A 24,974-nucleotide genomic window follows, 5' to 3' on the forward strand; every position below is an offset into this window, starting at 1 on the left:
CCTTCACTCTTGTTTCGCGTCTTTCTCTTTCCGTTTCATCGTAGCTCCGTTATAACTTCCACTTCTTCGTAACGCCGGCCGCACGCACCCATCATGCATGACGTCATATATATACAAAATAGTATATACAAAGGAGCGTGGTTCACCTTTCCCCCTCCCTCTTTCCTCCTTTTCCTCTCCTTCACTCTTGTTTCGCGTCTTTCCGTTTCCTCGTAGCTCCGTTATAACTTCCACTCCTTCGTAACGCCGCACGGACGCACCCATCATGCATGACGTCATACATAGATACAATAGTATATGTGCGAAGGAGCGCGGTTCGTGACTTAGCGCGGCGTCAAAAGTGTGCCGCCGTTGCGCACCACTTCGGTTTCGTGGGAAAATGGGGCTGGAATGCACGTGAGTGTGCAGGCTATAATTTGCGTGATGTTTTGATCAGGAGAGAACTCGCACGTGGCGTTGTTTTCGAGACAAGGGCGCAGCGCCACGCCTCCGAAATCAGCGCGCCATTTACCTTCTCTGTACGCGTCTGCTAGCTGTGCATATATATACAAACTGTTTTTTTCTCTTTCTTTATTATCGATGGCAATGAACGCACTGGCGACTTTGCTACTTGATCATATTTTCTGTTTTTTTTTTGGAATGATAAGAAATCTTGGTGGCTCAAATCTGGGAACAATAGCCTCCAGAGAAACGATGCTAACTGCTGCCCTACATGTCCAGTGATGTTTCTTTTAGTTCACAACAGAATTAAAGCTATTTACTGTAGCGTATAGAGATGGGAGTAGGAAATACATAATTCTGGAAAAAAAGCATCTTTGAGCGGGAAAATGTTTCTGAACGCAATTTATTCATATATCTTAAGCTTTCACTATAAAAAACAAAATACCCGCAGATCTCCTGTCGGCAGGCTCGCATTTTTTTTTTGTTTTGCTGTTAGCGGTTTTTGCTAGTGTCAAAAGCGTTCCTCGTTGCTTTTCTGTGGCATTCTCAACTGCTTGATGCGAGCGATGGAAGCGCTATAAAAGAAAGAACTTGCTACATACCGGAAGAAAGGACAATTACCTTCAATATTTCTATACCAGTATCTTACAGTTTTTCAATTTTCAAAATTTTTGTCCAAGAATGTTGGACATGTTTTTGCGTTTAAGTAAAAAAAAAATTCATCAGGGTTTTAGCTCGAGTACATCAAGCATGGAGCTGCTGTCAGTACGTACACTCTGTCATAATAAACAACACTGAAAATACACGCAAAATCTAAAACTCCTTCGGTGACTGACTATATTCAATAAGGCAGAGTCGACTAAGACATACTACAGACGCTAAAGTACCGGCGCATAAAGATATAAAAAGGCGCCCGCACACGAGAACGCATTCTAATTACATCTTCACGACCTCGGCCACATCCACCGAGCTGAAGTTTGAAGGACACCGTGGCAACCAGTCTGACCGAGACATAGGCGTTCATTTGCTCAGCGCGCCGACCGCGCATATGCACGCCTGTCATTCTCGTGGGTCTCGCTTCGCGCGCTCACTGCTCACCGCATGCCGGTGTTCGCGGCGTCACGTCTCCAAGTGTCAGTGCGCGGCGCATGGTACAGAACGTGCACTCAGAACGCCTCACCTCGACGGTTGCGTGGGGAGCCCACTCTTCGAGAAAGGACGTGCGCAGCCGGGGTATATTTATAAATGTGTGTGCGGGTGCGTGAGGGTGTACGGGTTAGGGCTGCAGCGACGAAGAAGGTCAACCGCCGGAGCGCAGTCTTTTACAGAGGTGTCACTTCGCCTACACGCGATGCGTTCATGCATAACCATAACGGATCAGGCCTCTTCTATATGCGACGCATACCCCTTCTGCTCTGCCGTGGAAGCGTGGATGAGGCGCCATTGCGGAATGGATGACGCCATGAACGTCGCAGTTGGGGGAGAGGGGGGAAGGGAGGGGGGCTAACCTCTGACGGGCGTTAAGAAGTCAAAGGTTATGCAACCTTTTTCGGGCCGTACGTATACGTGAGTGCCCCCTCGGCGCAGGTCCTTTTGCGGCGCGCAGGGAGGCAGTCGATGGACGACGCGCTCTTTATGTCCGGGACGGGGATGACGTTGCTTGTGTTGCCATGGTTACGCAGTAATGCGCGTTTAGGTTAGCGAGCTCGTGAGAGTCGAGACCACTTTTTCCCACATTGCCTTTTATTGGATCTCCAGGGTCAAGCACTACGACGCTTGGGGTGCCTCGATGCCAACTCTTGGCGCTTTCGGAATTCAAACTGATTTGGAGCTCTGTACTGCGGCGGGTATCGCAGATCACATGCGTCCCGTAATCCAGGCAGAAGAGCTGTCATGAAATATTTAGCGCGAACCTGAACTGTACTAAAAGCCTTTTATACTGTAGTGAAAGTGTTGTCCTGACTTTTTGTCCCGCGACATTTAAACTTTTTTTTTACTGCACTTCATAAACTGTTCTACGAGTTACTAAAATGCTGTTCTTGATAGCTATCGAAGTGAGTGTAAGGATGACCATATTATGGCACCACTCTATCGACAGGATTGTTTTTACCACTTTTCTGCGATGTCTCGCGTCACCATACGAGCAGCGGCAAATTCAAATTCCCGCCGAGACCTTACAACCGCGGCCGTCCTTTAAAACCACCTTCCTGCTACACCGGCATGCTCGTACACATGTTACCCCGCGCGCCATTTCGCAACAGTGACACCACTTTCGTGACGAACTGCACACACAATGCTGCATGCAGCTAAGGAACGTGCGGTGACATCCCTCAACCGCGCACGCCGAGACAAACACACGGACACACAATACGCCTCATCTCGCCGATCCGCCTGCCTGCCAGGTGGCGTCAGCCCAGTTTTTAAAAATGCAACCCCAATCACACGGACAAAATTCCGCGACTCCACCGCCACGGACGTAACGCACTGCCTCCGTAGTCCTCTTCGCGACATCAGCAACAACAACAAAGCAGCGTCGTGTGTTTGCCTTGCGCCGACAGCGCGCGGGCGTCTCTTGCGCGCTCCCAGGCTGTGGTGGTCACGAGTGTCCGCATACCGCACAGCCTCCTCCTCCTCCACCAAGACTCCGCGGTGTATCGTCCCCGCGCAAGCAGAGGCCGGCGGCTGCGCAGAAGACAGCTGTGGGTCAAGGAAACGGCGCCTGCGTTTTCTGCTGCACCCTCCCCACCTGTTTACTGTGGTCTTCTTCTTCTTTGCTGCGCCTGTGTTAATTTTTCTTCGCACGTGAAAAAGCTCGTTCGTGACTCCGCGGCAGCTGTCAGTCAGTCGGAACGTATACGCACGCGTGCGGAGGCGACGGAACGAACAATATGAACGCGATGAGCGCGAGTCGAGTCAAGCCAAGCCGAGACAGCGTGCGCCGCGCAATGGAGGAGAATCTCGGCTTTCGAGTTGCGAAGCTGCCGGCGCCGCGAGCTGAAAGAGTATTGCTCAACGCGTGGCAAAGCGATGCGAGCTTTGGGTGCCCAGTGGCTCACCCCGCGCGAATAGCGAAAGACGCAGAAGTGTATCTCGCGGTCACCTGTGACGTCACGGTTGATATAAGAGAGTTTTAGCAGCGCTGTACAATAAATACGCGAGCTACGGCAACTACGACCGCACGGCAGAATGTTGTCGGCCAAGCGCAGCACAAATAGAAAACAGAAAACGCATTGCCGTATTGGCCGCGCGGTTGTTTGACTCTGCTAAAACTGTCTATAGTTAGCGAGCAGTCAGTCATTCGTTGAATCCGGTATGACAAGCGAAGCTAACCAATGAAGAAAAAGCAAAAGAAGCAATCGGTAAATTAATCGCTTCAAAACACGGCTGTGCAGTATTCATTTCCTGACTATAGTATTGAAGCTGTTGCTGAAAACAAGTATATACGTTCGAATAAAATCCACGCAAATATCAGCGTGTTATACAATAGAAAAGATTAGTCTATAGGCGTTCAGGAAGTCAGCGCAACACGCGTATTCAAAACAGATGCGAGGTATTTCACGGGTATTTCACCGAATAATAAAAAGAAAACCACTTATATGCTTCGGAGCCTTCAGAGGGACGTCACTTCACGTCGAGTTCTCGCAAATCACCGACTGGCGGCCGCACTGTGAATGCATTTCGTATCACGCTGCTCTTACACAAAGCGTCGCTTCAAAGCGCCTGACACCACCAGATCACTCACCGGCGACGCGACCAAGCGCGTCCGTGTGCTGCATAAACATGTGCGGAGACGCGTTATACCGGCCGCGCCGGCTGGACCGCAGGCAATATGAGCGGGAAGGGGGGAGGCAACTCCGTAATTCAATATACATCCTCTCCTCGCACCGTGCCGGCGAACACGATTCGCGCGCTATCGCCTCGGGGGGGTATGTGAGCGGTCGCGTGTTAACGGCTCGACAAGTGGAGACAGATCGCGTCTTGTGTGCGCACGGCTCGCAGAGACAAAAACACAACACCCCTTGACGCTCGGCGCTGACACGACGTTTCGAGGTTTCGTCAGTGCACGTTATGTAGCGGGGAGGGGGGTCCTTTGCATCCCATACACCCAGCCATATACGTTGCAAACTCAGCGTTGCGACACGCGCACGCTTCACGAACTCGGCCTTGCATAATTACTCGGAAACCTTTTGAAGACGTTTGTTTTTTCTTGAACAGCGAACTGCTTTACAGCTGTACGAACTAGGACTCCTCCGCCTGTTCATTAATTTGGTGTATTTGTGTTACCCTTCATTCCCTACTAATGTCTCTGAAACACTTCTTTTTCTTTGTTCGGTGTACTAAACGAAGCTAACTTGAAGGCTTATTGTGAAACACCAGCGCTAACTGTAATGATTCAGGCAGTTAATTAAACAGTTAATTAAACTACCGTCAATACACTGCCGATCTCCTGTCCGGGAGAGCAAGCTTTGATGCCACGTCCTACAGATTTATACGTTAGAGACCCCGTGTACACTGTATCATGCTACATACAGCTCTCGACTGTCTGCAAATAGAACCAGATGCCTATGGACATACATTATTTCGCTGAGCGTAGGCTGCGCGGCGCATATCTTTGCTAAAGCCACTACACCGTCTGCCCTGCGCGCAATGACTCTCAAGCCATGCTGATTAGCTGGAATCGATTAACCGCAGTAAACTGGCCGAAGCTTCTAAGTGCACACATTCCTGCTATATCTGCTTGCTTGCAGTATGGTTCAGGAGTCACCCAAGCTTGGTCAGGCGAGTTATCAGTGAAAAGGAAACAAGCGATTAGCAGATGCAATATAACCCGTACTTCAGAGGCCAAACTTCAGAATTTTGTCGTTACAGGCAATCTTGCGACAGCTGTAAAACGTAAGGCCTTTCGTCTCTCCCCGTCTGCTTCTCCCATCCTTCTCTCTCTCTCTCTCTCTCTCTCTATACCTCAATCTACTAATGCTCGGCGTTTCCTGCATGCGATGTAGTTAATCTCGCTGCGCACATGGACTAATTGCCTTGGCCTGCCTGTGGTGAAACGCGCATAGGACATATACTTCGGTTATCGCACCTTCGAGCGCCGGCTGGCAGGCTGTGTACGGTTGAAATCAGATTTCCGGTTGGGGCTTTCCGTTGCGTTGACCGTTGCTCTATGTGGCCGGTTCCTAAGAAGCGCCTTGACATTTTTTTTCTATTTTTCTTTCTTTTACTCGGACGTTCTGAATACCGAGACGCGGACCTCGATTTTTATGAGAGAATGGCTTCTAGCCAGGCATACCGAGACTCTTTGTCAGCGGTTAGTTAAAAGCATTCACAAGGTCGTTTCCCGTCGTTTCGTTATCTGTCCTTTTCTTTATGCTGGTCTCGTGTTGCAGCCACTGTTCCTTGAATACGACCAATGAACGTACAGCCGTCCTAGTTTAACTAATCCTTACAGTGCACGGGCGGTTGTAGAAAGCTCGTAAAACGGGTGTTTTTTTTTTCGTTTTGTGTTTTCTCTCGTACATTTTGAACATCCTACAACAAGTTAAGCAGTAACGCATAGTTTTTTCACGACTGTTTTTAACTACAGTTGTTTGCGCTAAATGCTCGTTTCAGCGCGAAACTGCGGGCTGTTGTCCGTAACGATTCTTTTCACAATTGATTCTTTCCTCCTTTAACGTCGGAATCTGCAATTTGTGATGTCAGGGCTTATGGATGCTAAGCACTGTAGCTGAAACGTCATAAATAAATGCAAAGAAAGAACAATATGGTAAAAGCTTATTACAATGCACGGCCCGAAATATTCAAAATGAGTCTTGACCGATGAATCACAAAAGTCTCAAAATAGAGCTATCGGGGAATCGCGATTAAGGTATGGGTCGGATGTGTATTGTTAGGAATAAACTATTGTAAGTATACTCATATGCTGCTCGATCTAAAATGATCGACCTAAAACATACGGCTACTTCGCAATAATGCTGACAATCGCGAGATGCATTGTGTGCGCACTTGTGCTTAGGACTAAAACGCAGGAACCCGGAAGAGACCACGGCCTAGCCTCGTTGATACCCAAAATGCCTGGTTATTAAGACAAACCCGGCCATTTGGAGAACGGAACTGTACGCCGGCCGCTTAATAGTGCGACTTTTCACAATAAGCGACGGGATCAGTCCATGCACCGACCGCTTAATATCACGAGGCAACGTTGGTGCTATAAGCGACGGGATCGGTCCTTATTCATGAATCTGCGCGAAGCCAACAGATGAAAGTGTGGCCGCTTAATAGCGCGACTATTCGCAATAAGCGACGGGATCAGTCCACCGACCGCTTAATATCACGGGTTGATGCTATGGGCGACGGGATCGGTCCTTATTCATGAAGCTGCGCCGAGCCAACAGTTGGAGGGGCTTTTGGTTTTCCCGGTACAGCAATGATGGGGCGGAAACTCCCGCTAGGCTTTTTGATAGCGCGTCAATTGGGCCTGCTCTTACACGCCCCGCGCGCAAGAAAGCGTAACACAGTCCACTCCTAGGTTATAAGCGAGGCCTTCGGCAAATGTCTGCGTGCTTGTCCGTTTTAATCGATGCGAGCGAGCCTCTCGCTTCCGCCATCGCCGTTGATAAATTCCAGGAAGGTGCCTGGCTTCTGCCTGCCTGCCCGTGACGTCATGGACTCGTCGGTGCCAACGAATGACGTGGACGAAGTGTGGTAGCGATATAATGGCACGTTCTGCAGTGAGCTCTTATTATCAATTACTGAAGGATGAAGTGAAGCGCGTGTAGTGAAGTACAAGAGGATTAATGAAGTCTCGTATCCTCGTCCCTCCCTCCATTTATCCTTCACTCTTTCTCACTGGCTTTCATGAGAGACTGACTCAGGCGTGTTGTGTCAATGTTTTTTTTCGAAACGCGCATGCATTGACTTTACTCTGCATGCAAAGAGGTTAACGGCAAACATTTCGTCGTTGTAACTGCCCTGACAAAAATGGTCTATGGACAGTCTACAGACTTCATATAGACTCTATTGCCTGGCTATAGATATTTATTTTTGTGCGCTTAGTTTAGCTGGTGATCGTTATCATAATCACGAGCTAAATAGAGTCTACAGATAATGATCAGAAAAGGGCAGTCTTCGTGCCTTCAAAGTGGAATTAGCTTGCGCTATACTGGTCTACGCCAGGCTCTAACTTTACTGTTCCTGTTTCAGTTGTCTTGTTCGGGTGTCATTTGTTGCTGGTAGTACAGCCTTTGCCAAAAGTAACCAGGCTGCGTGGTTTGCTTCTTGGCAAAGATTGTACACATACAGGTTCCTCTAGGTTGCTGGTATTGGTGGTGGGGCAGTTTTTGAAGAACACAAGCATGTAGAAGCAGGGCACGTGCGGGTGTTAATGTGAATATAGCTGTGGCAGTTATGACCTACGGGATGGTTCTGTTCTTGCTGTTATATTTCTGTTTTTTTCGCAGTTATAAACTTTGAAACATGCAGCAGATAAAAAAAAAATGTTGATTTGTTTTCCACCGTCAGCAGCTTTTCCCGGAGTTAACCCTCAACGTTCAATGCATGCACTATATCCCCACAAACCACACACTCTAAACAGAAAGGTGTAAAAAAGGGAAGTAAGCTGACCTCTAGCGCACTGCCTTTTATCTTACTCCTTTTCAATCCCATATAAGGTGTACTTTTGTTTAGAGTGCAGAACCCTACCTCGGTCGTAGTAATACTATGCGTTTGCAGGAAAACGACAGCTAACAGAGTGTGTGTTACTGATCAGACGTTAAGCTCGTTTCCGAAAACTGATACCATTGACCCAATTCACTGCCTTCCGTTCTGATGAATGACCGGTCATCATTTGGCGAGCTCTTTAACAGCAGGGAACTAATTGCACTCCTAATACATGCGGTAAACTCTACTAGAAGCCACAGTTTCCTACAGGCAGCTATCCCACGAACGCCAAATTATTCACGTATGTAAATATATGCAAGAAGCATAAATTTATTGGCAACTCTGTAGTAACTTTTGCTCCTATTCGGGCAGTCGAAACCAGGATGCAATTTTTCCCCCTCACGCTGTAAATGAAACGGAGGAAGGCGTGGCACGATAATTGGAAGTCACGAAACGAACCAAAAAAAAAAAAGGTTTACATATATAAGTTGCGCGAGCGCGCAGATTGACCGTGTCACCGACTTTGTATGGAAAGCCGTTTCCGGGGTCGCGCGGTGGAGCGCACTTAATTCCACGTGACGACGACTGCGAGGCGAGATCCCGCTCTATTCAAATCGGACGCGTAGATAAACGCTTTTCTCACGCGACGCGAGAAGCAATGCAAACCGGTCAGTCAGAACTTCGGGAGAGAAAGAGACTGCGCGCGTTCCGTATGTTTGTACGCGCCTGACAAGCGCGCATGAAAGCTATAGGAGGCACCGAGGCCGGGGCGGAAAGCGAGCTCCGTCCTGGAATTACCGCGCGCCGGACAGCTGCGCAATTCACGAGATGCAAACAAACTACAGCTTCGCTTGCCTTCACACGCTTCACACGAACGAACGAAGCGTGAAATGTCCAATGCGGGGCAGCTTGGGAAGGAGGAAAGAGTATGAATTCGTTTGTGCGTCTGTGGGCGCTTGAATTGCTCTTCCATCTGCAGTTCATTTGAGTTGGCAGTCGAACGAGTCAGGGCGTGGCGTTTTTCCCGCGCTTTTTAATGACAGGGATGGCGGGAAAGACCCGTTTCCTTCTTTTTTTTTTTTTTACTCGAGCGCGCGAAAGTGCCACGGCGATTTCGCGCCTTCGTTTATAGTTTGCGAATGAGATGTCGCTTCACGGATAGATTCCTGAGCGACATAAGGACAAGCGTGGAAAATGATGGTATGACGTAGGAATCAGCGGCAGACAAAAGGGGCTGAATGCGGGGAAAACAAAAAACAAACAAAACAACCTCTTATGGGACTAGAGTCCAAACGTGAGCACGCATTCATGACAGCTGATATGTGGAATCTAGAGCTGCCGTCCGTTGGCAAGATGCGTTATGTCATTATGACACTTTTTCTCTTTTAATACTGCATTTCATTGCTATTTAGGCACTGTTCTTTAGTTTGAACTGCTACTAATCATTACTTCGTAATCCTGCATTCTTTTTAATGCACTGTACTAGTTAGTTCTGCTTGTCTGAACTGACTCAAAGTTACAGAAACATTCCTCAGTGACAGGAATGCCTACCTGCTGCAGCGTCTAACCCTGCCAAAAAAGTAAAAATAAAACGGCTTTAACAAAAAGAGTAGTTATTTCTACAAAGTGTTTTTATTCTCTCAATCATCCCGATTTCCACGCCCCAGTTTTCCTGACGCCCTAATTGCCTTTTCTGCTCATTGTTGTTTCCTGTCGGATTTACATAATTTATCACCATTAAATACGTCAAGCGATCGATAGATCGAGAACGGCCTTTGCCGCCCAACTACCCCCCCCCCCCCCCCCCTTTTATTTCGTGTCACAGCACCACCCAGCGCGAGTTTCGCCCCACTTCTCCTAAATACGCCGAGCGAGCAAAAACAAAAAGGAAGAGAAACAGAAACAAGTGCGCATGCGCTGTTCAAAATGTTTCTCGCCCATCGCCCACACCATTAGCGACTTTCACTACCTGTTATCCTGTTTCCCGGTCGTTCGCGGCGACTATCAGTCAGTCTCCACGACGCGACTCGTATTGTCCTCCGGGGGAGAGGATGAGGGGGAGAGAGAGAGGGAGGAAGGAGAGAGACAGGCGGTCAGCCTAACCGGGCTAACATCCCCGCTTTGTATAGCAGAGACGCCTCCTCCCTCTTTAATGGCAGCACTCTTCCTCTCTCCCTCTTGTTTCTTTCGCGGCGAGCTTTATGGGCGACCAATATATTAAACGCGCGTCGCGGGCAGCGGAGGCGGCCGGTCCATTGTTCTCCGCGAGGGAAGGAAGGAAGCGGAGATCTTCGATAGCACCGGGGCGAGTACTCCGCAGCGCCAAGGCCGGCGCGGACATCAGCTGCGGCGTTCACCTCCTTCGGAAGTGTTTAGCGCGGTCCTTCGCCGCATATGCCGTCCTCCATTACCGGGCTGGCTGGCTAGCCCAGACGTTTTTGACCTCTCGTGTTTCGCCGCTGCTGAGCTCGTACAGCTTCCAAAGGCGAGGCTGGTGCTCTTTGCGTTTTTGCTTTTGGGTCCCGCCGCGAAAATGTCTGCGCCATTTCTCGGAGTCTTGGCGTGTGCGCGCGAACGACGGTACGCGCTCGTGTTTCGGGGATCAGGGTGCTGCGCCAGGCTACCTTTCGATTGTCAAGTACAAGGACCCCACCGGGTTTAACGGCGGATGAAAACACGCTCATTTTCACAGCTTGTATATATGGCAGATGGGTTGTCCTCAACCACGGTGTTTTCTGTTTCGTACTTGCGCTGCGTGCCGTCTAAAACTGTGCAGCGCCGTATCAACTTGACCTGAAGAACTCCGCCATTCGGGGATCGAATCCACTAAGTAAGTGGCTTGTAAGGTAGAACGCTTCGTCAACTTCGTCATAAACCGTTCCTTAATGCCCTATATACTTGCACATCTCTCTATCTTTCGCCTTCGTTCACACCTTTCATTCTTAACCTCGTAGCACGTTTCAGGTGCCCACGCCGGTGAGACAAATTCCCACGGCTTTCCTTTGTTCCTAACCTCCTCTTTTTAATGAAGCCTCACTGGGGGCGAGGGGGGGGGGAAACAAAAATATGTCGATGGTCATAAAATTCGCTGACTGGCTGGAGATAAGCGGCGTCACTTCCCGTTTGGTGACGTCATTTCCCTCCAGCCAATAGGAATTATCTTACCTAGTGACGTCATTCCCCCTCCCGCCAATGGTAATTATCCTGTCTAGTGGCGTCATTTGCTTCGATCCACTGGGAATTATCCGGTCTATACGTCACTTGCCTCCATCAGCACCTTCTTATGCGAACGCATTGCCAACACAAACTGTACCCTGGAGATGTACCTGGAAATTGTCGTCTTTGCCTTTCGATAGACTGGCGTCAGGAGTGGCATCCTTGAAGCCGCGTGCTGTCAGTGAGGCGGATAAGCTGACCTCTATTTTGTCGCCCAGGAACAATTGTAACGCGGGCATTGTCGGTTTATCCTGTTCACATAAGGTTCAGTCAGACCTCAGGAGGATGCATAGGTCCACTTGCCCGTAACGGAAGAATGAGAAGGGAGGTGTGTAAGTGCCAATCTTCTCCGGATAATGACAATTGGCATCTGGCATCGTAAACAACGGTGACTGTTGCAGAGCTTGAAAGAGCGCGAACTTATTCTGGAGTGAGCATAGCTCATCCATTTCATGTTTATGCATCTTTATTGTCATAAACTAGGGCTTACATATGGCTATACAGAACATTTGGGCCCCAACAAGATTGTCTAAGGGTATCTGAACTAATCGAGTCATAAAAATATTTACAACGGTGACAGCAGAGAGGACGAGACACTATCAAGGTGCGGGGTTCGATCCCCAGTGCCGCCGGGTACCCACTAGTGACACAATGGGTACAAGTTTTCTCTTGGCCTGGTGCTCGGCTCCTATCGTGTGAAATGCTCGGAAATCGGACTTCTACACCACCTTGTGTAGACTGCGGTTATCCCAGTGTTATGTCTTTGATTGTTTCTATTGGCTAATGCGGTTAATTACAGCATACCTTCAGGAAACATCCAACACAGTTGAGACGTGTGCCGACAGAAGTGGCTTAAGAGATGTGATCGTTCTTCAAGTTCGGCCTAGTCTGTATTGCTGGAAAATATTCACGCGCACTCGTTTCGGAGTTAACCAGATCAACTTTTACGTCGCGTTTTATTTTTAATACTCCCTTTTCATTCCTTACACCGGAGGCGTGATGGAGTGCGCCGTGAAGATCGCAAAATTCTCCCGGACAGGATAGCGCCCAACACCTACAGCAAAGCAGTCCCAACCGTGGCTATAGGAGCCGAGCGGACTGTTGTGAAAGGCACGAGCGACCCAGATTTTCGCGCTTCCAATTTGCGTCGACGATACTTATCACCGACAAGTGACAACCCCAACCTCTCAATCCAGCCCTTTTCCCCGCTTTACAACAAAAAAAAAAAAGAAGAAAAATCCGTCGCCTGTTGGAAGAGCGCGAGACTACGCAACTTCCCGCGACGCCTGCCTGCCCGCCTACAATGCTCCTCGCCTGTCTCAGGCGCGGGCGTCCGAAAAGCCGCGGCTAGCGGCTCGACCAGCTCCGCACTGGCGGACCTTGGGCGAATGATGAATGCCCCTCGTTGTCTGGAATGACGAGGGTGGGGGGGGGGGGTGGGGGGGGGGGGGGGAGAGGGCGAGCGCCCGACTCGGAACCAGCGATAGGAGACCATCACAATGGAGAAAGCGTGACGCGATCTCGCATGCACGCGCACTCTTCGGGGACCCCTTGCGTTGGCCCGGCATGCCAGGCCGGCGGTCCGTCCGCGCGTTTAAAAAGCGTTCCAGAGCGGGCTGCGCGTAGGAAGTGAGCCAGGGAGAGAAAGGGGGGGGGTGGGGGGGGGGGTCCCGCAGAAGGCAACTGATTGCTCAGGCATTGTTCGCTCTGGGGACTTCTCAAGGATAGCCGGCTCGCCCTGTAGCTCTTCTCCGTCCCGTCTGGTCGGTCGGACCGGCTCAAAAGACTCGGCATCTGGGCCGTCTGGAACGGGGAACGAGCAGTAAGAAGTCTCGCGTTTGGTGATATCCGGTCACTACATCATGCACATCATTTGTTTGCTCTATAGCCACGAAATAATAAGGTGAGTTTATGCTGCAAGTGTCCAACTCTCATTCCTTTCTGACAAAGCAGGACGCCTCGCGAAAGCCCTGCGCGGATTTCGTCTATCATCGTCGTCGTAATAACCATAATCATCATCACTTGTATTGCCTCCACTGCAGTATACAAAACCCTCTCCTAATGCTCTCCACTGCAACCTAACCTGAGCGAGCCGCGGTCACCTAATATCCCAAGATTCCTTCGTTGCTTAGTTAAGTGGGAAAATCTGCGCAGCCGTAGAAATAAAGCAAACCTTGTGCTGACTTTTACGACGCGCTGTGTTCCGGTGTGCTGACAACGAAATAGCCTGCTTTGTCACATTACTGCAGTCACTGAAGAATCAGCCACCCACGGACATCTGGGACACCGGGCAGCAACAAACAAGACACTGCTGTGTTCCAAGTCGCGGTCGCCATGCGCTGCTCAGTGACTGCACGTCGCGCGTCGCAGAAACCCTTCCAGGAGTGGACAGTCACGACCTTATTTAGGACAGCCTAATGCGTGAAGATCCGAAACCTATAGGCCGGCATATTAGCATTGCACCGTGTGCACTACTAAACGAATCGTGAGGATGCGGAGACTGTCTGGTCCGATGTTGCAAGCCAACCCTTTACTTGTCGACGTATCGTGCTCCGGACTGCGGCGATGAGATCTGGTCGAGGCAGTACCGTGCGTAACTGATCATCTCCGCGCAAAGCGACCAATGCCTGAGCCATCAATTTCTCTTCTTTTTGCTGCATAGGCGAGCGGACAGTGCGCTCATGATCGAATTCTTATACGAGGTTAATAGCTGTCCACTGCGTCCAGAATGATTCTGGCCAAGATCCAAGACGTCCCTAATGGACACGCTATAGGAGCGGAGCCAGAGATGACCGGTATATCCGACCGCCTTGGTAACCGTCGTGTATGTACAACTTGCAATTACGCGATCTTTTGAAGATGATGCGTACGTGTGTGCCTTCGAAGGAGGCTTTGATGTTATACAATGGTCGCAAGTGGTGGAGAATATTTGAACGACGTCTGAAGCCCTTAAACGCCGCAGTTCCATTCTTCTGTGATGCACGAAGGAGATCCACACTCCACACAAGTTTGTCTTTCATTGTGGAGTGCGTTTTGAAGTGCATTGCATTTACGTTTTTATCTAAGCGTAAATGCAGTGCACTTAAATACACTTCAAAATGCAAACTGCACATGTTTCGGGTCTGCAAATGGAGACTAGTAATGACACATGTCGTCTGCTCGGTAAATGTCACGTGCTAAGCTTGTTCTCTGTATGTGAAGTTTTTTTGAATCTTTTCGCTTGTCTTTCTCATGTTTATTTTTGTAAGTTTTGGGACAATTTCGTTCTGTTTTATCACGACCAATATATTTCGCCGCAGTGGGGGCTCAAAAAAAAAAAAACTTGTCCTCACCTTAGAAGGAGGAAGTTCGGTTCTTGAACGCACTCTGCCCAAAACTAAACATGTTTTTTTTTTTCCTTTTAAGTCACAGAGAAAAACGTGCGGCTCCTTAGTGCCTCTCACTCAAGCCTTGCTTATTTTAGCTATCGAGAGGAGGTTAAGTAATTCTCGGAATTAAATTCACAAGGTGAACCATCTCAAACAAAAAAACATCTCATTTTGCTCTTAAGCTATTCTGAAAATTTTGTTTTCCTTAAAACCGCTGCTCCTGCTCTCCTTGACCTGTCTGCTAGCCCGCAGTGAAACATGCTCGACTGAATGGACTGTACGTTATTCGGACGTTGTCTTATCTCGTTTTTTTTTCTTTCAGTAAGACAAAAATGAGCGTAACGGATCTGATTTATCCACAAATACCTGTTCCCATTCAAGCGCAGGACCAGGAAACAAAACAAGAAATAGCAAACCGTAGTTCACTGAAGACGTAAGGGTTAAAGCAGACATAAAGCGTATATCATTGTTATCGTGTAATGTCATCACCCCATTCACACACATCGCAGATATTCGGCATTTGTCGTCCTAGTTTTCAAGGACTTTTAGCAAGGGTGCGCATACGCATGCCTACGTGCCGGTGTGTTCGGATTAATTTGTGAAGCAATAAATATCCCTTTTCCTGCCCCTAAGCGACATTTTTGTAAGTCGCAAAATTGTGCTCGCAACTTTTCAGTTCTGCAGATTAAGAACCTCTTAGTCAAGAAGTAACTCATGTCCGTTGGATACATAATTAAAAAAAGAAATACAAGCAACTGTCACGGATACTTAGTGCTTCCATTGTGTCCGCTGACAGTTGATATATCTACGGGCAGTGTCTTGCGCCGTAAGCACACCTGCACCTTGCCGGGACAAAATAGGTTGAGCAACTCAGCACCCGGGCTTTCTAGTTTCATCAAGAACACCAGAGGGTGCCTGCCGTTAAAGGGAACAACATAGGCAGCACCCGGTGGCCCATTCTACGCAGCCTCAGTCTCCGGGATCTGATCGGAGGAAGAGAAGCCTAGCCGAAGCCTATAGCGAAGCCTATAGCGAAGCCAAGCCAAGCCGTCGCCGCAGTGCGGAGCAAAATACGCCTAATCGTGCCCGGAAATCTGCGCGGCTCGGACGTTCTCACGACACGTGGACGTCCTTTCGCTTCGGTCCGACTAACTTGGCTAACAGCTTTCAGCGGGACCCCGCCCCGATTAGAAAAACAAAACTGAGGGCCGCAGCATATCTTTTTGCCGTGTCCGAAGGGCCGAAATAATTGGCTTATTTAAATGAGGCTAAGTGTAACGGTGGCAGCTCTAGTTGCATTATGGGAGTACTGCAGGGGTCCTCCCTGCCAATCCAATAATAAAAAAAAACCGAAAGGAAAGGAAATGGCATAGCCAATTTCTTTTATAGGTCGCACTTAATCAAGACCTACAACCGTTACTTGAATTTGTAGTCTTGGGTGACACAGTCGTTTTTTGTTGAGGAGGTGAACAGTTGTGAAACGTTAATGTGAACCGTTGCAAATGTCTGTTTCATTAAGGATGTATAGGCTGCTTTCTATACAAGAGTGTTCAGTTCCATGCAGAAGCGTCAATAGAATATGTGAGGCGCAGGAGAATAGAAGCACATTAATAACAGATGAGTACAATAGCACATCGCATATGTTGGTGTACTTACGATTCCGCAACTAGTAATTCTTTTAACTCCGCCATGTGTGTCTTCGCGCAACGTTCACTCACTTAAGGTTAAGGTTTCGTCATCTCGCTTTAATGCTTGCTTTTCCGCGAATAATTAGAGCGACTGGTCTCTGTCGTTGCAACCTAAAGAGCTAATGCCTTCAGGAAAGACTGCGCTGGTTACTAGAGAGCCTACAGAAATTTATGAGTAGTAAACTTATTAAGTGTCACATGAAATGTGCATGTTAACACGATAATTAAGGCCTATGCTACTTCTGTTAAAAGTAGTTGCTTCGCATGTGGTACTGCTTTTATCGACGAGCCTAATTAATGTTTGACCAGTCTGAACAAAACAAATCTACAGACCTCTAATACAACTCCCTCTCTTCTGTCTCTGCTTTTTCTTCTTTTGTTCTTACTACTTCTTTCCCTAGAAAGCTTCTTGAGGCTCTGCCCGCGAGAACATTGAGCACTTACAACTGCGTGCGCAGGAATTCTGCGAGAATGAGATCACTTCGTGGCGAGGTGGTCATTTCTGAGCGAGACACCGGTGACCGCGCGCAAATGCTATTAGCCTTGCTCTCACTCGGGTTTCGCCGAGCTGGCTTTGACGCTAGAGCAAGAAAAGCAAGGCCTCTATTCTCTGCCTCGCGCTGTGCCCTACACATGCATGAACTCGCGCCCTCGCCGCAATTAAGGAGCACTCGGCTAATTCGTGTCGCCCCGCGCAACACGTTTTTGCCTTTCTTTGCCAAGGACTCTCGCCGTGTGCCTCGCCTACTCTGGCTCGGCGCATGCGCTGGGAAACCAGCTTGCCCGGCTCGCTTGCCACTAGTGGCGTTTCTCACGGCGCGCTCCAGCAAACTCATCGCCTGTTCAGTGCACCGCTCTACATTAAATAACGGGCGTTAACGTTGCTTCCAAACTTCCTTGCCACGTCATTCAAGCTTTAGCAGCAGTGGCGCGGTCTCCTTCTTTTTTTATGTGTATCACTCCTCATACATTTGAAGACATGGTATACGTTCGCTTCGCAGATCGTTTGTTCTAGTGGAGACAGGATCTAATGTAGACTGTTCATGAGAAGAAGCCGTTGGATGCGGCAAAGCCAGGTAAAAAAACAGTAGTGAAATAAGCCTTCGGCGCACGCTTGTGGGCAAAACAAATCTGACGTCACAAGAGTATCACACAAGGAACCATCGGAAGCGATTCAACACGAATGCAACACCGGGCTCAATGAAAGGCAGAAACTGTGACAATAAGATAAAAGTACATATTCCGCCAATACAACAGTGGACCCATTATAAACTATGTTTTGATTATATTTTATGACTTTCATCCGCGTTATCGCGCATAGTACGTGCGCCTGCGGCAGACTCGATTTCCACTGTAGTATACAGCATAAAAATACTTGTGGTAGCTGGACTACTCCGGACAGTCTGTGGCGCTTGATTAAAAGCGAAGCGCAACGAGAGACGTTTTCTAAATTATCTAGCAGGACTTGTCCGGTCTTTACAGTGCCCAGGCTACTGCTGACGTTTCGCAACCTGAGATAAAGCATCGCTTACAGGCGCGCCAAGTTCGTGCCCGCCGCCTTTAAGTTTTCAAACTGTATGCCAGGCGCAGCTTACTTTCTTTATCGAGCATTATTATGGACAAAAGCATTTTTGAGCGGGAAACCGTTTATAAATGCAATTTTTTCGTATAATGCAAGATTTCACTATAACAATCAATATATCCGCAGACCACCCGACGTAGTCTTGTAATTTTTTTTCTATTCGTTTTTGCTATCGCCAAAAACGTTTCCCACTAGTCTTCTATGGTAGTCTTAAGTGTTCGATGCGATCGCTAAACACTTAAAAAAAAGATTTTGCTGCATACCACAAGAATGGATCATTTCCTTCACTATTTCCATAACATTGCCTTACAATTTTCTAATAATCAAAATTTTTGCCCGAGAAAGTTGAGCTTTTAATGTTTTGTGGCAGCCTAATTATCACACGGGAAAAAGTCCGCCAGGAAAATCTTCCGCATCCTTATAGTTGTTATTTCGGATTGATCACTCAATTACTGATACGCTCGAATAGCCGAGGCTGCGCGTACGTACATGACACAACCTGATTCTCCTAACCATCACCACCAGTATACCGGACACACGGGCACACAAAAGGAAGCTTGCCGAAGGCGTCCTTCCTAAGCACATCCGCATCCCACACCGGGCACGCACCTGCCTACGAGTGAAATGAGATTGCATTTCTCCCCGCGCGTACGTTTCCTGCGTTTGATCCTTTCCTTCTCGACTCGGTTCTCACAGGCGCCACCCGCATATAAGGCATACACTGTGAACGGCGCCTGTACACGCATCACTTCTATTCCGGGCCACCGCGTTTCCCAGACAAGAGTACGAACGGGCGAGCGTGCCGTCTCGAAGACGCCTCGCCACGAAGCCAGTGACAAGCTCTTGCCGGAGCTGTCTCCGACGCCGCCGGGGGTTTATTTTCGGGCCTCGAAACGAACGCCGCACGCAGGGCGCGTGCGTGCGTGCGTACATCATGCGGAAAACCGCACGACAAACAAAAGGTGGCTCCGTAATACCGACAAGAAAAAGAAGTTGAGAAATGACGGAACGCAGGTTTCCTACACTCTTCGGGTTATCGCCAGTGGCTTACGAGTGCGTACGGGTGAGAGAGAGTAACTGCCTTTTCGCATCCTCCTCGAAGAGAGAAGAAGGGCTTGTCATCGCTAACGAAGTACACGATTGTACGTGAGTCTAGGTTCCTCCAAGTTTGGAAGCGAGGGTGGCGGTTCACGAACGAACGTCTGATCGCACCTCCGAATGTCTCTTTCTCTCTATTTCTCTCCCCGCTTCAAAAACTACCCACTTTAAGGTTCCGGCGACGGACCTTAAACCGGAAAAACGAGTGCCCTTCTTTTTGTTTTTGTTTTGTCTCCACATTTTCAAACCCCAGCTTTGTTCTTGTCGTTCTGAGTCGCGGTACACACACACACAAAAAAAAGAAACTAGAACAAAGACCAGGGACGAGAAACTTTGTCTCTTCTTCTCCTTCTTTATACTGTTGCCCCTTCCGCATAGTGTCTGTGTCAAAGATCTGTCTCATTTCAGGCTTCGGGAGGCGCGTATACGTATGCCGGTTTGCTTTGCTCAACTTTTCAAATAGCGCGAGCAGTTGTCTCGAGCAAGTCGGGTACGTGACCGCTTCCGGTATAGTATACGTGGCGTTCGTCTTCGTAGGAGCGTTCTTTTTTTTCCTAGCACTCTTGGATCGCGCCGAATGGCCTTTCGACATCGCTTTTCCGGCGCTAAATTTGTAAGGACAGCGCCTCGTTTCTTTCACTGTTCGTTGCTGTCGCTTCGTTGGTGTGAGGGCCAGTTCCGTGAAACGCAACAGCTGAACGTTACTATCATAGATTCTGGCAAAAGAATAAACAAGCTAAAGAAAGAAAGGGTTTATGGAGCATAACTTCGCATGTTGCATGGCTTTTTGTAAAAAAAAAAAAAGTGTTTGTAAGCACGTAAAAGGTCAATGCAGTAGCGAGAGTGTTGCTGCGGGCTAGTTGATTTAACATTGCTTTAACATTGGTTTAACATTGCTAACGACGCAGTAAACACGCCGGAATTCCCTTTCACATGCTAGCTGGCAACTTTGATTTCGTTTGTAAATGTTTTTGCAGGGACATCGCCTTCACTGAAATGTGTGCTGGAAATGAGGGACAGAAGCCCGGCATCATCTCGCTGTAATGTCCCCATATACTCTGCCCATAAAGATGAAGAGGCCACCGTGTTTCGCGCACGTATATGCACTCATAAAAGTATTAAACCTTACGTGCACCGAGCTTTCCAGGTAGTTAAGTTCTTTCAGTAAGTTTTAAGTCATCGATAGGAGACGAAAGCAAAATCAGCCTCAGTGGGCTTCGACACGGTCGCGTGACTCTCTAATGCACGCCCGTGCTCGCGCAATCGCAATCAATCGCAAAATTGCTTTCCATCGCGCGAACGCAAACGTGACCGAAGGTAACCGCGCTGTAAAGCATTGGGCACGACTCTGCGTCCGCGTCATGATGTATAGCACTCCAATCTGCATAAACTCCAGGCCATTTCTTCATTCGTAGCTCATATTTATTTCTTCCCCTCGCCCTCCTTCCCATTATAACTTCCACCGTTTCGTGCAGCAGTCAAATGTTGCATCCGCGTCACCTGTTTTGATTCTATCACGTCACACCCTTGCGGGGATGACTCTTGGAGAAAGAGCGCGTGCCACCGATCTGAATTCGTTGTGTATACGTCACTGCCTTTTCTGAAAAGGCGACGGCTTACACGTATACGCCCGCACTTCCTATAACTACACATTCATCAAGCCGACACACGTGTATATGCACACTACAGGGTATGTAAGCTCCATTTCCGGCCTGCGTTTCGAAATAAGGGGGGGGGCCTTTAGTGCGGCGAGAGGCGAGACACAGCCGCTTCGATGATGGATCCGTTCAAAAGGCGCGGCCGCACGCGTTGGCTGGATTGTCTATGACCACCACCATCCACCACCGATGCCTGCCGAGTTGCGCGACCCAAACTTCGTCCGCCGGTATCTGTAACGGCGCTTCGCGTGCGAGCAACCCGTTCAATCGCCATCAATCTTTCTTTCTCTTCGTTCTTTCCCTGTCGCTCTCACACGCGATCCAGAGAGAACCGTTCAAGTCGTCTCCCCTTTGATTTCCGGTTCGCCGACGTCGCCGTTACCACCGCGCGATCAGCAGCGCTAAGATCGTTTATTCGTTTTATTGCTTTTGCTTTGTTTCAAGCGGCGCGCCTTCGTCTCGCGTGCCTCGCATCCGGCTTAGCAAAGCACACATTTCACTGCCACCCGTGGCGGAAGCAAAGAGGAGGTGCGACAGTGGGCTTCTGCTGGCGTGACAGAAAGTCAGCGACCGCAGCTAGTGATGCTGTTCTACTTTTGTCGGCCCACACGCTAAACACGAAAACGCCTATATGGGACTAAAAAGGGAGTAATCTGGCCTCTGGCGCACTCCCTTTGCGCTATAGGACAGCTTACTATTTTTACTCCTTTCTGTTTGTACTGCTGCTCGATAATTATGGTTTGGTTTATGGTTTATGGGGGTTTAACGTCCCAAAGCGACTCAGGCTATGAGAGACGCCGTAGTGAAGGGCTCCGGAACTTTCGACCACCTGGGGTTCTTTAACGTGCACTGACATCGCACAGCACATGGGCCTCTAGAATTTCGCCTCCATCGAAATTCGACCGCTACGGCCGGGATTGAACCCGCGTCTTTCGGGCCAGCAGCCGAGCGCTATAACCACTCAGCCACCGCGGCGGCTTGCTGCTCGATAAGTAACGCCCGTGGCTATTCAGTTGGAGCAAAACCAGCGTAGTTTAGCAAGAAGCACGTGACAACTGTATACTAAGTGTTAGACAAAGTAGGTGTTGTATCTGTCCCTTCTGATTTATGCTTCGTTTCATACCATCGCGTTAATAAGACAGTTTCCGCGTGCACAACTCTCGATATTTTAAAACAACATAAAAAAGCGCCTCAGAGGCCCATGGCTGTTTCGAGTAAATAGTACTCCACCATACTGGCATGAAATGTAAGCTGAGGCATGACGACTAGCATTTAACCTTCACTGACTATGTTTAAAAGAGACTATCACAGCAGCTTGGCCGAACTATAAGGTCTTTCTTTTCCTCGTTCGTGGTTAAGGCGGGAAAATTCGCTTCGACCGCTCCGCTGCAGCCTATACTCCTGAAATAACAAGTTCGTTAAACGCAGGCTCCTAATTAGAACATATTCCCTATTTTCCGCTTGGTTTCTTTTCTCAGCGTATTCCTATTTTGTCCGTGTCATTAAACTTGCACAGCGTTCGCTCCGCAACGAGACGTTTAATTCTTCTCCAGTCTTCGTTCAGTGGCTACGGGCTCCTTTTGTACTCAACCGCAGACAATATTTTCCAGGAAAACTGCGCCAGTCGAATTGAAAAATGATCAGGAAAAACGTTATCGCACTGCCCCAAAGGACCGAAGTTGTGCTCGCTTAAATTACTCGTCACCAGCAGATCGCGCGCGCTACTTCCAAAACTAAAAGCCGGCCCTTATTTCCTGTTTCGCAGTCGTTTGAATCTCCGCGGTTATGGCCAGTAAATGTCGCAGCAACAACGTACAGAGTGAGGCCCGATAACGGACGTTAAAGTCGTCTTTCTGCTTCTTTACTGACGTTAGTTTAAATATAGAACGCGTCCGTCGGACTACAAACGGACGTGTCGTGTAGGAGGAAGCTCGTTAACCGCAAATGGAGCTCCCCCCCCCCCCCCCCCCCTCCCCTTGTCCTTCGCTCTTAGTGCCTAATCCACTGCACAGGAGGAATTGAGGAAGCGACTCTCTTTCCGGCAGCGTCAGCCGCGTGCGCTCCATCGATGGTTCTTCATTATAGCGCGCCTACGATCGTATCTATGCGGGATTGTCCGCTTCGTTGCTTGTCGGCCGAGCCGCCCTTTTAACCGTTGCGCGCAATAAGAACAAAACAAAAGAGGCACTAACCGAAGTTATTGCCTAATGATGATTGAGCTCCGTACCCGGTTATTAGCGCTTTCTATCGAGCAGTATAATGAACGTGCAGTGCCGCACAGCCGTGTGTGGGCTGCTGTACACGAAGGAAGGCGAGATATCACGGAGGTGGTGGTTTAAATTTGTTCTTGTGTACTGCTCGCTCAGCCACCTGTGCGCGAGTTGCTTGTGTCATTCGATGGGTGATTTTTGTGAAGTCTGTAGTGCAGAAAAACATAGTGTGCACACTCGCTTCCTCCTCTTTGAATACGAATGAAGACATTTTGCTTTGTGTTCCACTCTGTTAGCAAAAAGTAAAAAAAAAAACCGCGGAGTCGGTACAAGACACCGCTCAAAAGGAGCTGCCGCTCGTCACCGTTGGTTGTTCTTGTTTTGTTCTCGCGGAGATAAGATAATGACATCGGGAACACGAATTATCAAGAAACCCGTGGTCTGTGTGTTGTATTGGAGTTTTATCGCGCATAAGCGACTAAGAATATCATGCTCCAACCAAAGCGTGGAATTAGTTTGCTAAGTAAGAAACCTGTAAAATGTATTGAAAATGACAATTTCTTTAGAAGGTTGGCTTCTTTTAAAAATGTAAAAACACAAGACAAGTCCGCAAGTGAAGCCCGTGGTCTATTTAAATGTTTTGACATTCGATAGAGCTATGCTGTGATGAGACGAAGGTTTATGGCAGTAGAAAAAAGTTCCACGACATATTCTGATAACTCTAGGTAGAGTTACCGCGTGCTATGGGCTCAAGTGGCGGCAATACGTCTTTCGAAGAAACATGAACATAAATTAAAAATAGTCAGGCTAATCTACTCGCTTTGTTCATAGTTACCATTGTCGCCGTACATACTTCGCGTTCTCCTCCCCACGGCCATTTATTCTTTTCTTTCTTTCATAGATCCAGTTAGGTTAACGTTAAGGACGTAAAATGCACCCTTAAACCAAACGCGAAGGTCTCATTCCACCACTAGCATGGCATGCTAGAGCACTAACCAATGACTTAGTAGGGGACATCAATGCAGCGAATGGAGGCACCCTATGACTAAACAGAGATAACCTTTTCGGCTCCCTGCAAATATATCGTTCTGTCTTGATTAACGGCTTTCATTTAGCCAATGGAGATCTGATACATCGATCTAAAGGGCATTGATTGTGTCTCGGTCATGGTGGCCGCGTTAAAAAGGAGGCGAAATGCAAAACTATTGTTTTGTTTTTTTCGAGACTTCGCTTCACGTTAAAGGGCTTTAAAGAAGAGCAAGTGGTCGAGGTTTCCGGGATATTTGTACCTTTGACGTTTCAAAGTGCATGTTTTTTTTTTTTTTGCCAGTACTTTTTAGTCGGACAAAACTGCGCATAAACTCGACAGATGGAGCTCGTTACGCTAACCTCGATGTATCGGATATTTTCTGTTCACTGCCACTTTTGTTGTTGCGGTAGCCATGACAGAAATGGAATAGTTAATGTCAAAAGGGAGCATGTTTGGTTTGTTATCATTGGTTTTTTGTAGAGAATAGCTCATAGCCACAAGCGGGGTAGGTGAGAATTTTTATCATTCTAGTAATAAGGAACTACTTAGCGTACCAATAATTCTTAAATAAAGAATATAAACAAACAAGTAAAAACAGAAATAAGAGAACATGAAAACAGTAACAGTGACTGGGAAAAGAGAATCGGAGGAAAATTATAAAGCAAAGAAAAAAAAACTTAGTCCCCTCTTAACCACATTCTTAAATAAAAAAAGCGATAGCATTTGGAAGCTGGCCCACCCCGAAATATTCCAGAGGATCCCCCTAATTTTGGAAATAAGCCCACCCCAGATAATGGGTTAACATGGATGAGTGGGCGAAAAAGTTAGATTAGTGGAATTACTTGTTGATTATTGTGGGTTAGTGGTAATTAGTTGGTGCATTACGGCGGATTAATGGAGGTAAGTGGGTGGATTAAGATGGAGGAGTGGGCAGGGTTGGAATAATTCCATGTACGTGATAGTCCAGTAGAACTTACTCGAGTATTCTTGTCCTCGGATTTTAAAATTTGACGATTCTAATGAC

The 24,974-nt window shown here is 48.2% G+C and overlaps 1 protein-coding gene across 1 annotated transcript in view; it reads left to right on the top strand.

Annotated features, from left to right (window-relative positions):
* Positions 1 to 24,974, top strand: part of Tmhs (Tetraspan membrane protein in hair cell stereocilia) — a 168,332-nt gene that overhangs the window by 131,276 nt on the left and 12,082 nt on the right. The gene's annotated exons all lie outside the window — the stretch shown is intronic.

The sequence above is a fragment of the Amblyomma americanum genome, chromosome 7 (assembly GCF_052857255.1).
Source record: "Amblyomma americanum isolate KBUSLIRL-KWMA chromosome 7, ASM5285725v1, whole genome shotgun sequence".
Lineage (NCBI taxonomy): Eukaryota > Metazoa > Arthropoda > Arachnida > Ixodida > Ixodidae > Amblyomma > Amblyomma americanum.